The 17594-nt window shown below is 36.3% G+C and overlaps 1 protein-coding gene across 5 annotated transcripts in view; it reads right to left on the bottom strand.

Moving 5' to 3' along the window:
* The window catches only part of SYT16 (synaptotagmin 16), a 217838-nt gene that overhangs the window by 79378 nt on the left and 120866 nt on the right, over positions 1–17594 (bottom strand). The window lies entirely within an intron of this gene.

The raw sequence follows: 17594 nt of genomic DNA, 5'->3' as shown, positions 1-17594 counted from the left end.
TCCAGGAGAGGAATGAATTTCCAGGGAGGAACTTCCAGCACTGTTCACTGCTAGACAGGTCAAGTGGAATGGGGCTGGGGGTGGGGGAACTAGTCGTATAGTTCATCACATGTTCATCAGAGTTGAGACTAGAGGCCAAACAGTACTGAGTAAAGAAGTAAGTAGGACCTAGGGAAATGGACACTGCAAAATACAGCCTATTTTCCCATTAAAACCTTCCTAATTCTAGTTTAAGGGGTAAGTCCACTGTCAGAAGCTGTAATGCCCAGTAATTGTTGCCAGGAACTGCTGTTGAGCTGGACATCTTGTAGCAGAGGTACAGAGGTGTGGGATGCAAGAGGGAGCACTTCAACCCACTTTGGGACCGTGGCTACCTGGGGGAAGCACCTTGCTGTTTTGAGTCAGACACACATGCGGTTTGTAATTCCAATTACTTCACCAGCTAGAGACATGGAACAAGTTATTGAACCTCTCTAGAATTCTTGTCTTTTCTTTAAAAATAGAAATAATAATCTACCCATCTACTTGTAGACTCACCTTATGATTATTAAATAGTATGATGTATATAAAATATCTAGCACAAAGCTAAAGGTTACACTTTATTGAATACTCCATTGCTGTTATATTTATTATTACTGATATTAGCAATCAAGAGTTTTTCACCTGAAGTGATCTACAAAATCAATAAGGACTCTTGGCAAGGTCTCTTGGGAATGTACCATGAGAAATCGCATGCCAGTGGTGAGTTTTCCTGTGAAATCTGCCATTACACTCAACCATTTCAAAATTTATTCAGGTCTATAGATTTAGCTTCTAACCAAAATCTTTTTATGAACAATTCCTGGATGAATCATTTGCAGAGCAGCCAAGAGAAAGGAGCAGTTGCCTTTTAAGACAAAAATATAATTTCCTCATTAAAAAAAAACTATACAAGTAAATAACTCACATGAAGGCACGTAAGCAGCTTCTACCTTTTGATCAATTTCTCTACTTTTTTTAAGTAGCCAACCTAGAATCCTGTGGACTCTAAGGTGGTCATCCTTACCCACATCCCTGTCTCCTAGTGTCCATAGCTTTGTGTGATCTCTTCCCCTTCAGTGTGGGTGGGACTTGTGATGTGCCTCTAACCAGCAGAGAATGACAGGGGTGACAGAATATCGTGCCCATGATTGTATTACATAATATAAAGTTCCTTTTGCCAGTAGGCTCTCCTTGCTAATTTGATGTAGTAAGCAACCACGTTGGGAGGCCAATGTGGCAAGAAACTGTGGGTAGCCTCTAGGAACTACAGGCAGCCTCCAGGAGTGAAGGGTGGCTTCCAACCAACAACCAGCATGAAACTGGGGCCCTCAGTCCTACTTCTGCAAGGAAATCAATTCTGCCAATGACCTGAGAGAACCTGAAAGTGGATTTTGTTTCCCCAGTCAAACCTCCAGATGAGAATGCAGCCCAGTGGATCCTTTGACTGCGGCTTTATAAGACGCTGAGCAGAGGACCCAGCTAACTCACTTCTGGATTTCTAACCCAGAGAAACTGAAATAATAAATACATATCATTTTAGGCCACTAAGTTTGTGGTAATTTGTTGTGCAGCAATAGATAACTAATTCAGATACCATTTAGTTAACTGTATAGTAAAATCAATCTAAAAAGGTGAGTTAGAGAGATTTTTCTAATATCCAGGGGAGTAGTCGTGATCGAGATCAAAATTATCAAATGAAATATTGCCTTTCCTGACCTGTAGAAGAAATGCTTTCCTAAGCACTGAGAAGCAGGTGTTCATGGCACCTGTGATGACATATGCCATATGGGGTGACACAATGAGTCCAGGTGCATCCTTGGAACAGGCTTCTGATCAGTGTATGATGCAAAGGCAATGGAGACACCCATGAAAGGCACTGACTCCTCCAACAGAGCTGTGGTTTCTTTTTGCCACCCAACATTTATTCTTCCAACTTCTGGAATCCTGATTTTCTTCTGGTAAAACACCTTTCCTTTATGCTCAGGCCACATTTCTGGTAAAGGTCTCTCTACACCAACTCCAGTAGTGACATGGGACTCAGGCTTGGCCCATCAGAACACCACATTTCCCTGATTTCATTTCAGGCAACCATCTACTACACATGGAGTCAGAGAATGGAACCAGCCCAGATGGATGCAGAAACAAGAGACTGAGGGTGGAGGGAGAGAAACCAGGTTCCAAAGACAACATTTGAATTCCTGGATAAAACTTCTCATGGAACCAGATTTACTCCCAGGTTTATCAATTACTTGAGCTCACCCCCTCCTCTTCTTCTTTGCTTAGAAGAACTTGGGAAATTCCCAACATAATTTGAGTTTAGTTCAGTTGGTTTCTAGTACATAAACTATCGCCTCAATGCCGCTTTATGGCTAAGAAGAAGTCCAGCCTTGCAAAGGGAACTATCAAGGGTAAAAGTGACCTTGTACAGACTCAAATGAAAGTAACTGCTTGTCATTATGGATCTAAATGCAGGCGAACAATTTTCAAACTTTCCACATAAGCAATGGCTGCTTTTTTGCAGGATCAAAACAGAAAAAAACACTAGGCAGTCCCAGAAAAACCTGAAGTTCTTATTTTGGTTTTGAAACAGACCTTGATATTACAGCTTAAGAACATAATGCCTGAAGTTTCAATTTTGTAATTGTTTCTTTTCCCCCAAAGGAACTGATTTTTGAAATGATACAAAAGTTCTTGAAGTCTTTCTGTGTCATGAACAAGAATGCCTCCTGTGATAATCCCATACCTGACATCCTTAAGCAAAAGATTCATGAAACATCAAAAAATCTCAAAAACAACAGAAACTCCAGAGTAATAACTAGACAGTATTACTGATGACCAAATGCTGATAAGCTTGGGCAAAGGCACATTTTACAGTCAGTCTGCTGAACACACACCTCATAGGAATGCTCTTTCCTTCAGATCTCTGCTTAGCTGCTGCTTTCTCAGAAAGGTCATTCCATATAAAATATAGCACCATCCTATATAAACAGCGGTCATCAATTAATTTTTATCCCCTTATCCTGCTTTATTTTCCTACGTGACATCTATCACCTGGCATGTTATAGTTATTTGTTTACCTGCTAAATGTAAGAATGGATAGGACTTAGACATCCATTGTACCTATCATCTCCAGGAAGTCCCAGGTCATCTGCAGATTCCAGCTCGAAAACAGGGATCATCAGGGGACTCCAACGACCCCTGTCCTAGATGGCGTCTTTAAAATAAATCCGAATTAAATATGGCAAAATGTTAAGACTTGGCAAAGTTAAGTGGTGGGTGTTTGCTGTATGATGCTATCTTTTTCCATGTTTTTGAAATGTTTCATAAATTTAAAAACTAGGAAATGTGAAGGGCATTAAAACCTCCATTAGCAATGGCCTAGACCATCCCATAATTAACAAGAGTTCAAAGGGAAGGGGAACCCATGATCACATCTCAGAAACTTCTCCATTATAAGGTTCCTTTTCAGAAACAAGACTCTCTCTCTGCAAGGGTAGACACTGGAAAAGAACATAAGGGCGGAGGGTGGGGAGAAAGAGGGCGTAGCAACAAAACGAGAAGAAAAGATGGGAAGAAGAGAATAACCTACACGGAATCTTAAAAGATAAACAACACACAAACAACACAGCTAAGAATCTGCCTCAGCAAGAAGAAACAAGATACATGAATGGAAAAAAGGTCTTATTAAGTTGTAGTTCCTACCTGGCTCCAGCTTCCTCCCTGTTGGGCTAGATAATTGCAAAAAAAGATACACCCACTTCAATTATGGTCTGTGTCTCAGGGCAAGGAAGACTCCTGAGCTTTTTTATTATCAAGTAATTCCATGATTAAAGAAAGTTTTCTGGTTCCTTGGGAATTGTGAAAATGGGATTTAAGCTTATTTGTAGCACAGCTTACTTCTAATTCCTCTAATCCGTTCCTAATGATTAGGAAAACAGAAAACGGGCTTTCTCATTTTAAACCTGTCCTTTAAAATGTCCTAGGTCTACTAAAATGATATCCAGAAATCAAGGCAAAAATTTAATCCCTATTTAACCATTTGTCTAAGTTACATGTTTTCACTTCTGTCTGTATAGAATTGTGTTACATGTCTGAAATTTTCTTTTAAGATGACACAAAGTTGCAAAATAAGTAACAATGGCACTAATAACTTCCTTGCCTTAAATGTCAAGGCTCTGAAGACTGGATGTCAGCTCTTGGCATGTTCATTAATACCCAGCTTTTCTAAACCATGCAAGTCAGCACAGCAAGAAATGTAACTTTTATCAGTATCTTGTCATAACATATAGTGGAAAAGAATCTGAAAAAGAATATGTATTTATATACACATATCTTTGTATGTATGTATATGTGTAACTGAAGCACTTTTGCTGTACACCTGAAAACACAACACTGTAAATCAATTATACTTCAATAAAAATAAATTTCAAAAAGAAAATTGATTTCATAAAGCTTTTAGAAAACAAATTCTGAAGCCTTTGTAGAACACTAAACCTTCCTCATGCACAAGTCCGAATAACCAATAACATGAGAGTGAATGCTATCACATGAAGTTCTAACAAATAAACAAAGATAAATTTAATGAGGGATGGGTTTACTCTCAAGAAACCACTAGGGCAATGAAAAATCAAGGTTCCAGTATTGCAAATAAAGGAAAGGCAGGATACGGCATTTCAAGTGCAGTAATGCATCCTATAGAAAAGAAATGAAGCCTGTATAATTCATAAACCAACTGCACTCTATTGCCTGACACCTTTTAGTCTCAATTGCCACAGGCAATCCCCCAAACGTCAACAGAACAAAATACCTTCAATCCATAAAGGCTTGAGACTAACCAGCAACTAAGAACATGGTCGGATTTTCCCTTCCATGCTGCATTAGCCTTGTAGAATAATCTGATTGAAAACTCAAATTATATCACCATGATCTCAAAGCCTGCTGTTCTATTTTTTAAATATATTCCATCTAGCCAAAGAGTGTTTCTAAAGTTCTATATGCCAATGTACTTGGAACACATTAATTCCATTAGCAGGCTATTTCAGGAAATAGTGAGCATATTTCTTGGAAACAAATACATGTGGTTAAAAAACAGCCTCAAAAAAAAAAAAAGTATGAGGTGAAAAACTGAAAACAAAGATGATTTTTAAATGCAATTAGAACTCCTTCCCATCACATATCAAAGGTGTCATAACATAACTGCTTCTTGACTTAGAAGTTGGTGTTTGGGATTTGGGTCGTTAAACCAAAAAGCCTATCTTGAGATGACACTATACGGACTCTATCTGCCTCTTAATCACAGGCAACTGCTAAATGAAGTGTATCTATTTTCTCTGTTACATTACTATTGGCAACCAGGTCCTCAGTAAGTGCCCAGAAATGTTTCCATGGTTACAAAAAGCATTCAGCATCCCTCTTGTTTTGGGCCAATTTAGCTTAAAATCTATTGTGGAGAAAAATATGGCACATTAAGGAACATAAAATCAAGATCCGACATTATGAAAAGAATTCAAGGTTAAATGGGAAAAGCCAGCTTGACAAGGCTTTTTAAAAAGTGCATATAAATCACTGATTAAAATGCTGCCTTTTCCTAGCATATCTGTAAATCAATCTCTTTAATAGACTGCAAAGCAGCACATATACCGAGGCTGACGTGATCCCTTGGTATACAGGGGAAATATGAGCACGTGAGGTAAGATCCCAAAATACAAGGGTTTTAATATTCCTGCAGCTGAGAGTCCAGTCCCTTATCCTAGTTTCAGGTCATCCTTAGGGCATTTAAATATTTTGAAGAAAGAGAGAAATAAGAGCTTTTGTTCATTGACTATAAGGCATTTGAAGTAAATTAGCAGGCTCCATCTCACTGGGGAGAGAGAGGAAGATGGAAGTTCCCAAGAGGCAACTCAGTAAAGCTCCTCCATCTATAAAGTCATGAGTGAACTGGGCCAGTGGGACTATCTCCTTCTAGGTCTAGGCTGCATTCCCAACTCCCACTGCCACCAAAGAGCCAGGGCATTAAACACATCTTTGCATCTTCTGAAACATATTAAACAAATGGTATAAGCACTTCAATAATCTGAAGGAGATGTCCATGGCTTACGTCTGTGTAGATTTGTCCATTCCCCCCAGTGCTTTGCATACGATAGGCATTCAGTAAATATTTGGTAAACTGAGAAGAGCCATCATAGGAGACTTCTCTTTATAGAGAAATGTTTCTCCCCATACTATCTATATATACCTGCCACCCTTTATCATTCTTTCTATTGATCTTATTTTCATTGTGAAATGGAGAGAAGTGGGTGGGATTTAAAGTCATAACACTCTTAAGGACTAATTCGAAGACTTTCGCTTCCAGGAAGACAGAAATGATATCTTTTTCCCTCTTCTCCCCACTAAGTACAACTCAAAACTCTAGACACTGTATATAAACAAAGATAGAAGACTGAAAGGTTCCAAGAAGCTGGCAGACTGGTTAGGAACTAGGAGATTCAAGGAACAACATAGTGTTGAGTCTCCTGGGTTCTTTTGCCTCAGAGTTCAAGCTGAGGAAGTTGGCAATCCAGAAATATCAAAGGGCACAGACAAAAAACTCAAGAGAAGTTCGCTCTCTCTATGCAAAAGGCCAGGAAAGGAACAGACTACCCAAAACAGAAATGTTTTAGACAATAAGTGTTCTACTCCAGCCAAATAGCAGAGAAAAAACTGTGTCCCCCCCACCCCATGCCAGCCAAGGACAGGTAGGGAGCCTAGACTTCGATCCTCACTAAACTTTAATGAGGGGCCCCAATACTCCCACTAGGGGCTGTCAGAGGAGGCTGAGCAGAATCCAGAACTTTCATCCTTGACGACCAGTAATGAGCATCTGGCACCCCTGCAGTGTCAGTGGTGGGCACACAGGGAACATCCTGTACCCCTCTTCAAAGTAATGAGGCACCCTGGCCCTTCTCCATTTGGGGGATGTCAGAAGAAGTCTAGTGGAGACTCAAGATTTCCACCGTCGAGGCCACCTTCACCTTCATATCAATGGAGATCACATGGAGAGATGGAACTCCCATCCAACCCAGCATTAATGAGGAGTACCCCTTCAAGGGTTAAGGAGGCCGAAGGGAAACCTGGACTACTGCCTCCACCTAGCAGTAAGAAGGCAGTGCCCTGTCAAAGACTCTCTCTAGTTGAGATGCCTACGAGGGGAGTAACATCAAAACTGTGACACCTATTTCTCTTTGTGAGTTCGTATTGGCTTACACACTGTTTCTTCTTATAAGCCTCTATAATAGCTCCCTAGCATATATCCTTTCCTCTAGTGTAGCCTGCAACCTGATGCCACAGTTATTCTTGTACAACGGAGCTCTGTAGGTGTCATACTTGATTAAGACCTTTTTGAGATTCCCAACTGCTTACGGGATAAAAGCTAAGTCCTTAACACAAAAAACAAAGAACTTCCCGATTGCAGCCTATGCACTAGCCTCATGATTGATCACTGAAAGTGCTGGGCTGGCCTGCGTATCTGTGTTCATGCCTTCCCTCCAACTGGAATGACTTTCTCTCCCCACTCACCCATTAAACTATAACTCATTCTTAGGGTTTGCAGTCCTCTATCATCTGCTCTGTGGAACCTCCTCTGATCACCAGGGGCAAAATCATCTCAAAAGTTACCATGTACATAATTGTTCTAATTTTACACGAACTTTTAAAAATCAGACTTTTTATACATAACTAAATTTTAGGCATTAGAAAACTCCTTAAGGGAAGACCAGTATTTTATTTGTACATTTATCTCCCAGCCCAAACATGCTGCCCAAATTAATGAGAATGCCCTTCAGTTTTAGAGTACAGTGTTAAGTGTGCAAGTTCTACGTTCTAGCTTCACTTGGGATGTAGAAAAACTGGAAATAATGCTCCTGCTCTTGACACAAAAATAAAATCTACATAATATGTTAAGTGACACACTTTTAAAACCGATCAGAGAGCTTAGGTCCTAAAGTAACCAACTAATCCAAAAGCTACAAAGAGAAAACTTCTTTCAGTGGGAGAAAGGACATAAACATTTGCTTGCCAGGGGAAGATGCTGGGTTCATACAAGCTGGTAAGAAAAACTAAGCTAATATCTTCAAAGAATTTCTAAAGACCAAGTGTGGACAAGTATGACAGTAGAGAACTCATGGGAGCCACAAACCCAAGGGAAACTGAAACCCACTTAGGAACCTGGCTCCACAGAACTCACCTGGTGCTCACAAGAAAGACTGGGAGCAGGGCAGGGCAAGAGAAAGCTTCTCTCAGGGTACAGTCCTGGAGGAGGGGAGGAATAGCTGCTGTAGGCAAAATCACAAGTCTCACCAAAATTGCTCTCTCATATTTCTACCATGGAAGAAAAGCCATAAGCACTTCAGGAAGGCACCAAAACCTATCATCTCAGACCACAGGTAAAGACACATTAAGCTGAGTGAAGAGAATGGAAGAAAAACTTCCACCTCTGGGAAAGGGGCAGAAGGAAGTCCTTGGGGCAGATCACTGAAAATACCTCTGAGGGAGGGGCAAGGTTACTGAAAAGGTCTTAACCCAAGACACAGGAACATATCACCTGCCTAAGACAGAGGCTGCTCCAGAACAGCAGAAAACAGAAACTTCCAACACCCAACACAATCACAGCATATAAGCAAACATCAAGTAATGAATAACATTTATACCTTCTGTTGCTGGGAAAGGGCCAACAGCCTGAAAAGAGAGACCATCCCTGAGGTACAGGCAACAAGAGGAGACTTGAAGATGAAGATGGAGCAGCTTTTGACAAAGCTCTGTAGCAAGCAAGTCCCTATCCTAACACAACGTCATCATGGAGGATTTTGAAAGCTACACAAGAGATTAACAATAACAACAAAACCCAAACCCAGATCAAACTCTGACTAAATTGACTCAATGCCTTCACACTAAAGTCCCAGCACTAGAAAAGGCTAATCTATTCCCAGGTAGAAATACGAATTACTTCCTCTGCATATGATGGTCGATTTTCAGTCAAACATACAAGACAAGAAAAAAAGCAGAAAGGAAAAATATACTGTCAAGACATAAAGCAATCAAGAAAGCCAAACTCAGATATGATTCAAGTATTGAAACTATCACACAAAGAATTTAAAATAACTATGTTTGACATGTTAAAAAAAAAACAGTGGATAAAGGGAGATACACACATGAATTGATGAGGAATTTCAGAAGAGACTGAAGTAAACTTTTAATCAAATCAAAATGCTAGACATGAAAAACAAGGTAACAAAGATGAAGAATATTTCTGCTGGATTCATCATCAGACTTCAAACAGTGAAAGAAAATATTAGTCAACTTGAAGACTGTATGTCATTAGATACTACTACTTAAGCCAAAATACAAAGAGAAAAAAAGAGTGAAGGAAAGAAAAAGAACATTCAAGAGCTGTGGGCTGAAATCAAGTGGTCTAATATTCATATAATTGGAATACTAGAAAGAGGAGCAAGAGAGAACGGATTAGAAGAAATATTTGAAGAGTGGATGCCCAAGAATTTTTCAAAGGTAATGAAACTCATTAACCCACAGACACAAGAAGGTCAGAGAACACCAAGAAAAACAAATACCAGAACACACACTTATATAATTTGTTCTCTTTTCTGATATAACCATTCAATGGATACATTTATTTCTAAGCCCTGCTTTGTCTGCATTCAAAATATTAATATGTCATGTTTCTTATTTTATCACTCTAGGAAATAACCAACTTACTAAAGCAAAATAGTATCAGTGTATTGTGCATTTATTAAATGTGTAAAAGCAAAATATGTAACAATAATAAAGCAAAGGCTAGGAAGGAAGTATTGGGAGTATACTGTTGTAACATCATCTAACTATACTTGAAGCAGTTCAATATTATTTCAAGATAGACTGTAATTAATTAAAGATGCATGTTGTAAAATCCTTGGATGACCAACAAATTTTTTTGAACATGATAAAAATAAAGAGCCCATAATGAAGATGAAATGGAATCACACAAAAAAATTCAATTCAAAAGAGGGAAGAAAAAAAATAAGATAAAAGAAACAAAGAACAGATGAAGCAAATAGGAAAGACTCTAACAAGATGACATATTTTAATTCAGTATCAATAATCACAGTAAGTACAGACAGTTTCAACACACCAAAAAGTAAAAACTGTCGGACTGGATACAAAAGCAGCAATCAATTATATGCCATATACAAGAATCCCACTATAAAGATAAAGATAGATTTAAAGTTAAAGAATAGAAAAGAACATGGTATGCCAACACTAATCAAAAGAAAGCTGGAGTAGCCACATTAATATCAAGGCAGACTTTAGGTCAAGAAATACTACCAGAGAACCAAAAAAGTATATTACATAATGACCAAGAGGTCAATTCACAAAGGAGAAATAAATACATACACATTTTATAAATTTAACGACAGAGCCTCAAACTATGTGAAGCAAAAACTGAAAGAACTGAAAGGAGAAAAATAGCCAAATCCACAAGCAGAGTTGAAGACTTCAATACTTCTCTCCCAGTAACCGACAGAACAAAATCAGTAGGCAAAATAAGTATAAAAATAAGTAAGTATATAGAAAATCTGAAAAACAGCCTCAAACAACTTGAAGTAAATAATAGAACACTGTACCCAATAACAGCAAAATACACAGTCTTTGCAAGTACACATGAACATTCAACAAGTTAGAACATGTTCAGGATAATAAAATAAAATTTTAGCTTTTTAAACTAAAATAATACAAAGTACATGCTCAGACCACACAAATTAAACTAGAAATTGGTAGCAAAGTTATCTAGAATATTCTCAACATTTAGAACTCAACCAACACACGTTTACATAAACAATGAATCAAAAAGGAAGTCAAGGGAAATTAGGAAATACTTTAACAAAATGAAAATAAAAACATAACATATTAATATTTTGAATGCAGACAAAGCAGGGCTTAGAAATAAATGCATACATTAAGTGGTTATATTAGAAAAAAGAACAAATTATATCCAAACCAAGCAGAAGGAAGAAAATACTAAATAACAGAAATCAATGAAGTTAGGAACAGAAAAACAACAGAGAAAAATTAATGAAGTCAAAATCAGTTCTTTGAAAAATATACAGGTATAGAGATGATCCTCTACTCAGACAGACCCCACCCTACTGCAAAAAATGAAGATAAAAATGATCAATATCAGGAAACAAAGAAGACCACTATAAATCCTACAAACACTAAACAGATAACAACGAAACACTATGTCCATAAATTTAACAACACAGATGAAATGGAAAAAAAAAACTTAAGAAACACAAACTGCCAAAAACCACTCAAGAAAAAGATATTTTGAATAATCCTATACATACTAAAGACATTAAGTTTGTATTTCAAAATCTTCCAACAACAACAAAAAAAAAACCCCCAAAACTCAGCTGACTTCACTGGAAAATACTAGCAAATATTTTAAGAAATAAATGATACTAATTTAACACAAATTTGTCCAGATTATAAGAAAGGAGAAACATTTCACAACAACTCATTTTATGAGGTCAGCATTACACAGATACCAAATCCAAAAGATGCTGCTGAAAAACTACAGACTAATATCCCTAATGTAAATAGAAGTAAAAATCCTCAATAAAATATCAGCAAATCAAATCCAGCAATATATGAAGAGAGTAGTATATCATGACCAAGTGGATTTTATCCAGATATGCAAGTCTGTTTCAATGCTCAATAATTAATCAGTGTAATTTACATCAACAGATTAAACAAGAAAAAAAATTACAGAATCAGCTTAATAGATGCAAAATCACATTTGACAGAATTCAATATCTTTTCTGATAAAAATTCTCAAGAAATTGAAATAGAAAGACACTTCTTTAATATAATAAAGACCATAGATGCAAAATCACATTTGACAGAATTCAATATCTTTTCTGATAAAAATTCTCAAGAAATTGAAATAGAAAGATACTTCTTTAATATAATAAAGACCATCTACAGAAACCCACACCTAAATACTAAGTAACAGTGAAAGACAAGCTTTTCCACTAAATCCAGGATCAAGGCAGAGATACTCACTTTTACCATTCTTATTCAACATGATAAAATAATGCAATCAGTCAAGAAAAAGAAATAATAGACATTGATATTGAAAAGGAACAAATAAAACTGTCATTTTAAACTGATTATATTACTATCCATATAGAAAAATCCCAAAATAGCTACAAAAAAAGCTACTAGAACTCATCAGTGAGTTTAGGGAGGTTGCATAATACAAGATTATTATGCAAAAATCAATGGCATCTCTATACACCAGCAAGTAGCAATTGGAAATTGAAAGTTATAAATATACTACTTATAATTATATCCAAAAAGGGAAATATTTAGGTATAAATCTAATAAAATGTGGATGAGACCTGCATGCTGGAAACCATAAAATAGATGAAAACAATTAAGAAGCAAATAAATGAAATGGTATACCATGTTCATGGATTTAAAAATGCAGCATTATTAGCATGTGATTCTCTCCAAACTGATCTATGAATTCAATACAATTCCAATGAAATTCCCAACAACTTTTTTTTCACAAAAATCTAGGTAAAATACTCTCTGACATAAATCATAGCAATGTTTTCCCAGTTCAGGCTCCCAAGGCAATAGACACGAAAGCAAAAATAAACAAAGAGGATCTAATCAAATTTATAAGCTTTTGCACGGCAAAGGAAACCATAAACAAAACAAAAAGACAACCTACAGACTGGGAGAAAATATTTGCAACGATGTGACTGACAGGGGCTTAATTTCCAGAATATACAAACAATTCATACAAGTCAGTAAGAAAAAAACAAACAACCCAATCAAAAAGTGGACAGAAGATCTAAATAAACGTTTCTCTAAAGACATACAGATAGCCAATAGGCACATGAAAAGATGCTCAATAATGCTAATTATCAGAGAAATGCAAATCAAAACTACAGTGAGGTATCACCTTACACCAGTCAGAATGGCCATCATTAAAAAGTCCACCAACAATGAATGCTGGAGAGGGAATAGAGAAAAAGGAACCCTCCTACACTGCTGGTGGGTACATAATTTGGTGCAGCCATTATGGAAAACAGTATAGAGGTTCCTTAAAAAGTTAAAAACAGAGTTACCATATGAACCAGCAATCCCATTCTTGGGCATATATCTGGAGAAAACTCTCATTCAAAGGTACACAGGGACACCAACATTCACAGCAGCACTATTTACAATAGCCAAGACATGGAAGTAACCTAAATGTCCATCGACAGATAAATAGATAAAGAAGATGTGGGAGATATATAGACACACACAATGGAATATTACTCAGTCATAAAAAAGAATGAAATAATGCCATTTGCAGCAACATGGATGGACCTAGAGATTATCATACTGGGTGAAGTAAGTCAGACAGAGAAAAACAAATATCATATGATATCACATACATGTGGAATCTTAAAAATGATACAAATGAGCTTATTTATAAAACAGAAAGAGACTCACAGACATAGAAGACAAATTTATGGTTACCAAAGGGGAAAGGGGGAGCAGAGGGATAAATTAGGAGTTTGGGATTAGAAGATACAAACTATTATATATAAAATAGATAAACAACAAGGTCCTACTGTATAGCATAGGGAACTACATTCAATATCTTATAAATAACATATAATAAAAAAGAATATAAAAAGAATATATGTAAGTATAACTGAATCACTTTGCTGTATACTAGAAACTAACACAATGTTGTAAATCAATTATACTTCAATTAAAAATTTTTTTTATAAAATTCAGTAAGTCTAATCTAAAAATCGTATGGAAAACAAACTAGACTAGTCAAAACAATTTTTAAAATATAATTAAGTTGCAAGGCTCACTTGATTTCAAAACCATAATGATATGGTAATCAAGTCAGTGTATTATTGGAGAAAGAATACAAATATAGATTAATGGGAAAGTATAAAGAGTCCAGAAATATACCCACACATATAGATAATTGGTTTCTGACAAAGATACCAAAGTAAACAATGGAGAAAAAATACTCATTTCAACAAATGGTGTAGGGGTGATTAGACACCTACATGTGTCAGGGGAGGGAGGGCTCATATATTAAAAAAAAGTACCTCAAAAGAGATCATAGCTCTAAATGCAAAATTCATAACTTTAAAATTTCTAGAATAAAAAATAAGAAAAAAGTCTTTGTGACCCAGGGGTTACAGAAAAATCTCTTAGATATGATACCAAAAGCATAATTCATAAAAGAAATATTTGATAAGTTGGATTTCATTTAATTAAGAATCTCTGTTCTTTAAGGGACATTGTTAAAAGAGTGAAAATTCAAGCCACAAAACTGAGAGAAAATATTTTTCAAGTACATACCTGAAAAGAAACTCATATTCAGAATATAAATGTAACTCTCAAGTCTCAAGAATAAGAAAACAAACAATGCAATAAAAGTGGGCCAAAGATTTGAAGACTTTACCACAGAAGTCATACAGATCACAACTACATGAAGTGCCACTAATTAGGCAGTTCATGTAGTTGTAGCTGTTATTAGTAGTTATTAATAGTAGTAGTAGTTACTAATAGTAGTAGTTAATTTATATTAATAGTATTAAATTATTATCAATGTTATTATTGATATTAATATTAGTAATACTACTAGTAGTGATAGTAGTTACTAATAACTATTAATTATTAGTAGTAGTTATTAGTGCTCTGTGCCACTAGTTATTAGGGAAATGCAAATTAAAGCTAAATGAGATGTTAAAACCTATGAAGGCTCTATGACTTTACCCTACTTACATGTTAACAAGTTTGCCTGCTACAGTTTTATGGACGTTGGCAAAGATTCAAGACTTCTGGGTCAGAGACAAAGGACAGTTTATTACTCACAGCACCTCCAAGTACCCCAAGAGCAATGCAGAGGCAGGCCCAGATATATTCTGTGTATGCAGTGGGTTTGCAAGCAAATTTGCCTAAGTTTTGCCCTGAAGAGAGACATTAACTTCATTGGACTGGACAGCAGACAGATCTTCCCTGTGCTCTGGAGGGAGACACCATCTTTATCTTCTAAAGCTGCCACACAAATACTCTTGAAAAGATAACCCAAAACAGAAGGCTGTCTGTGGCTCTGCTCTGCTCATAGCACATGCAAGAGAACAATGGAGAATTACCTTCCAACATGAGTTATCATTACACCTACGAGAATGGCTAAAAAATAATAATAATAATAATATCACTAAGTGCTGGTAAGGATATGAGTGAGTGGAAATCTCATACATAACTTTTGAAAAAGCAAAATTGTACTCTGGAAAACAGAATTTTTTTTTGAGTTATAGTCAGTTTACAATGTTGTGTCAATTTCCAGTGTAGAGCACAATTTATCAGTTATACATATCATACATATATATATATATTCATTGTCACATTCTTTTTCACTGTGAGCTACCACAAGATCTTGTATATATTTCCCTGTGCTATACAGTATAATCTTGTTTATCTATTCTACATATGCCTGTCAGTATCCACAAATTTTGAACTCCCAGTCTGTCCCTTCCCACCCCACTCCACCTCAGCAACCACAAGTTTGTATTCTATGTCTACGAGTCTGTTTCTGTTTTGTATTTATGTTCATTTGAGCAATCGCATATGGCATTTTTCATTCTCTTTCTGGCTTACTTCACTTAGAATGACATTCTCCAGGGACATCCATGTTGCTGCAAATGGCATTATGTTGCTTTTTATGGCTGAATAGTATTCCATTGTATAAATATACCACATCTTCTTTATCTAGTCATCTGTCGATGAACATTTAGGCTGTTTCCATGTCTTGGCTATTGTAAATAGTGCTGCTGTGAACATTGGGGTGCAGGTGTCTTTTTGAAGTAGGGTTCCTTCTGGATATATGCCCAGGAGTGGGATTCCTGAGCCATATGGTAAGTCTATTCCTAGTCCATACTGTGGAAAACAGAAATTTTTTTATAAAGTAAAACATATACTTTCCATATGACCCAGCAATCCCATTTGTAGGTATTCACCTAGTTGAAATGAAAACATATTCACCCAAAAATCTGTTTTGCAAATGTTTATAGCAGCTTTATTCATATGGCTACAAACTAGAAACAACCCAAGTCTCCCTCAACTGATGAATGGATCAACAAACTGGGTCTTTATGCAGTGGAATACTATTCAGCAATACAAAAGCAAACTACTGGAACACACGACAACATGGAGAAATCTCAAATGCATTATGGTAAGTGAATTATGAAAAAAGCCAAAATGAAAAGGCTACAGACTCATGATTCCATTTACGATATACTGGAAAAGGCAAACAATAGAGAAAGAAAATGTATCAGCAATTCTCAGGAGCTGGAGGTAGGGAAAAGGACTGACTACAAAGGGCCTTGGGGGAATTTGTTGAGGTGGTGGAACTTTTATACTTATCAACGGTGGTGGTGGTTAGAAGACCATGTGTGTTTATCAACACTCACAAAACTGTACACTCAGAAGGATGAATTTCCCTACATGTAAATTATACCTTTAAACAAAGTTGGAGGGGAGAGGAGAGAGTTATATCTGTAAACTCTAGAATCAGACTACGAGAGCTCTGCCTCTTTCTAAATGTGGACCTTGGTATATTCTCGAATTCTAAGCACCAGTTTTCTCAACTGTGAAGTGAGAATAATAACAGTATTTACCTCTTAAATTTGCTAGCTTTCCTTGTTGCTGTTTCATCAGTAGTTATTATTTGATGTACTGTTATATACCTAACACTGCGCCTGACATTGAGGATACGGAAATGAACCTGTGACATGGCTCCTGACTTCCAGAAGGCTACAATATAGTGAATTAACATTTCCTAAATGGATAAATGAACACAATCATTTAATTAATGTTAGATTATTACAACAGTTACAAAAATTAACAAAAGCCAATGGTAAGCACCTATTGAGTCAAATTCCTGTTAATAATTTTAAATATAGTTCAAGAATTAGCAAGAATTTTCTAAATAGGAATAGAAATTTCAAGTCAAAGCTAAGAAATTCTATTGGTAGCCCAGCCATTTCTAGACTTATTTCTGCAGATAATTTTTAAAGACTTCAAATTGCATTTATTTATAGTTTATCGGATTCAGAAGGAATGTTCATTTGTTCTCACCAGTTCATTCTAGCATTTAATATTACTTTAATTTGAGTATCAAGACAGCACTATAAAAAGAACATGAAATTATGTTTCTTCACTTATCAAGACTTCATGTATCTGGATAAAACATTCCTCTAAAAAGATAAAGCTAAGCAGAAATCACTTAAAATGTATGAAGCGACTATGAAGTATTCCCAAAAAGTCTGCTCCCTCCAATCACAGCTGAATTAATGACTCTACCTTTATATTACATCGAAGGTCTGATCATCTGTGTAAGCTACGTAAGCACTACAATCACACATCATATATACACACCCAATACTTCTCTCTGCATATCTTGTACCTCTCTGCCCCTCAATAAGATGGAATATCCTTACTTCAGGCTTAACGCA

The sequence above is a fragment of the Vicugna pacos genome, chromosome 6, assembly GCF_048564905.1.
Source record: "Vicugna pacos chromosome 6, VicPac4, whole genome shotgun sequence".
NCBI classification, from domain to species: Eukaryota; Metazoa; Chordata; class Mammalia; order Artiodactyla; family Camelidae; genus Vicugna; species Vicugna pacos.
Note: the sequence above shows the minus strand (reverse complement) of the source record. Positions and strands in the feature narration are given on the sequence as shown.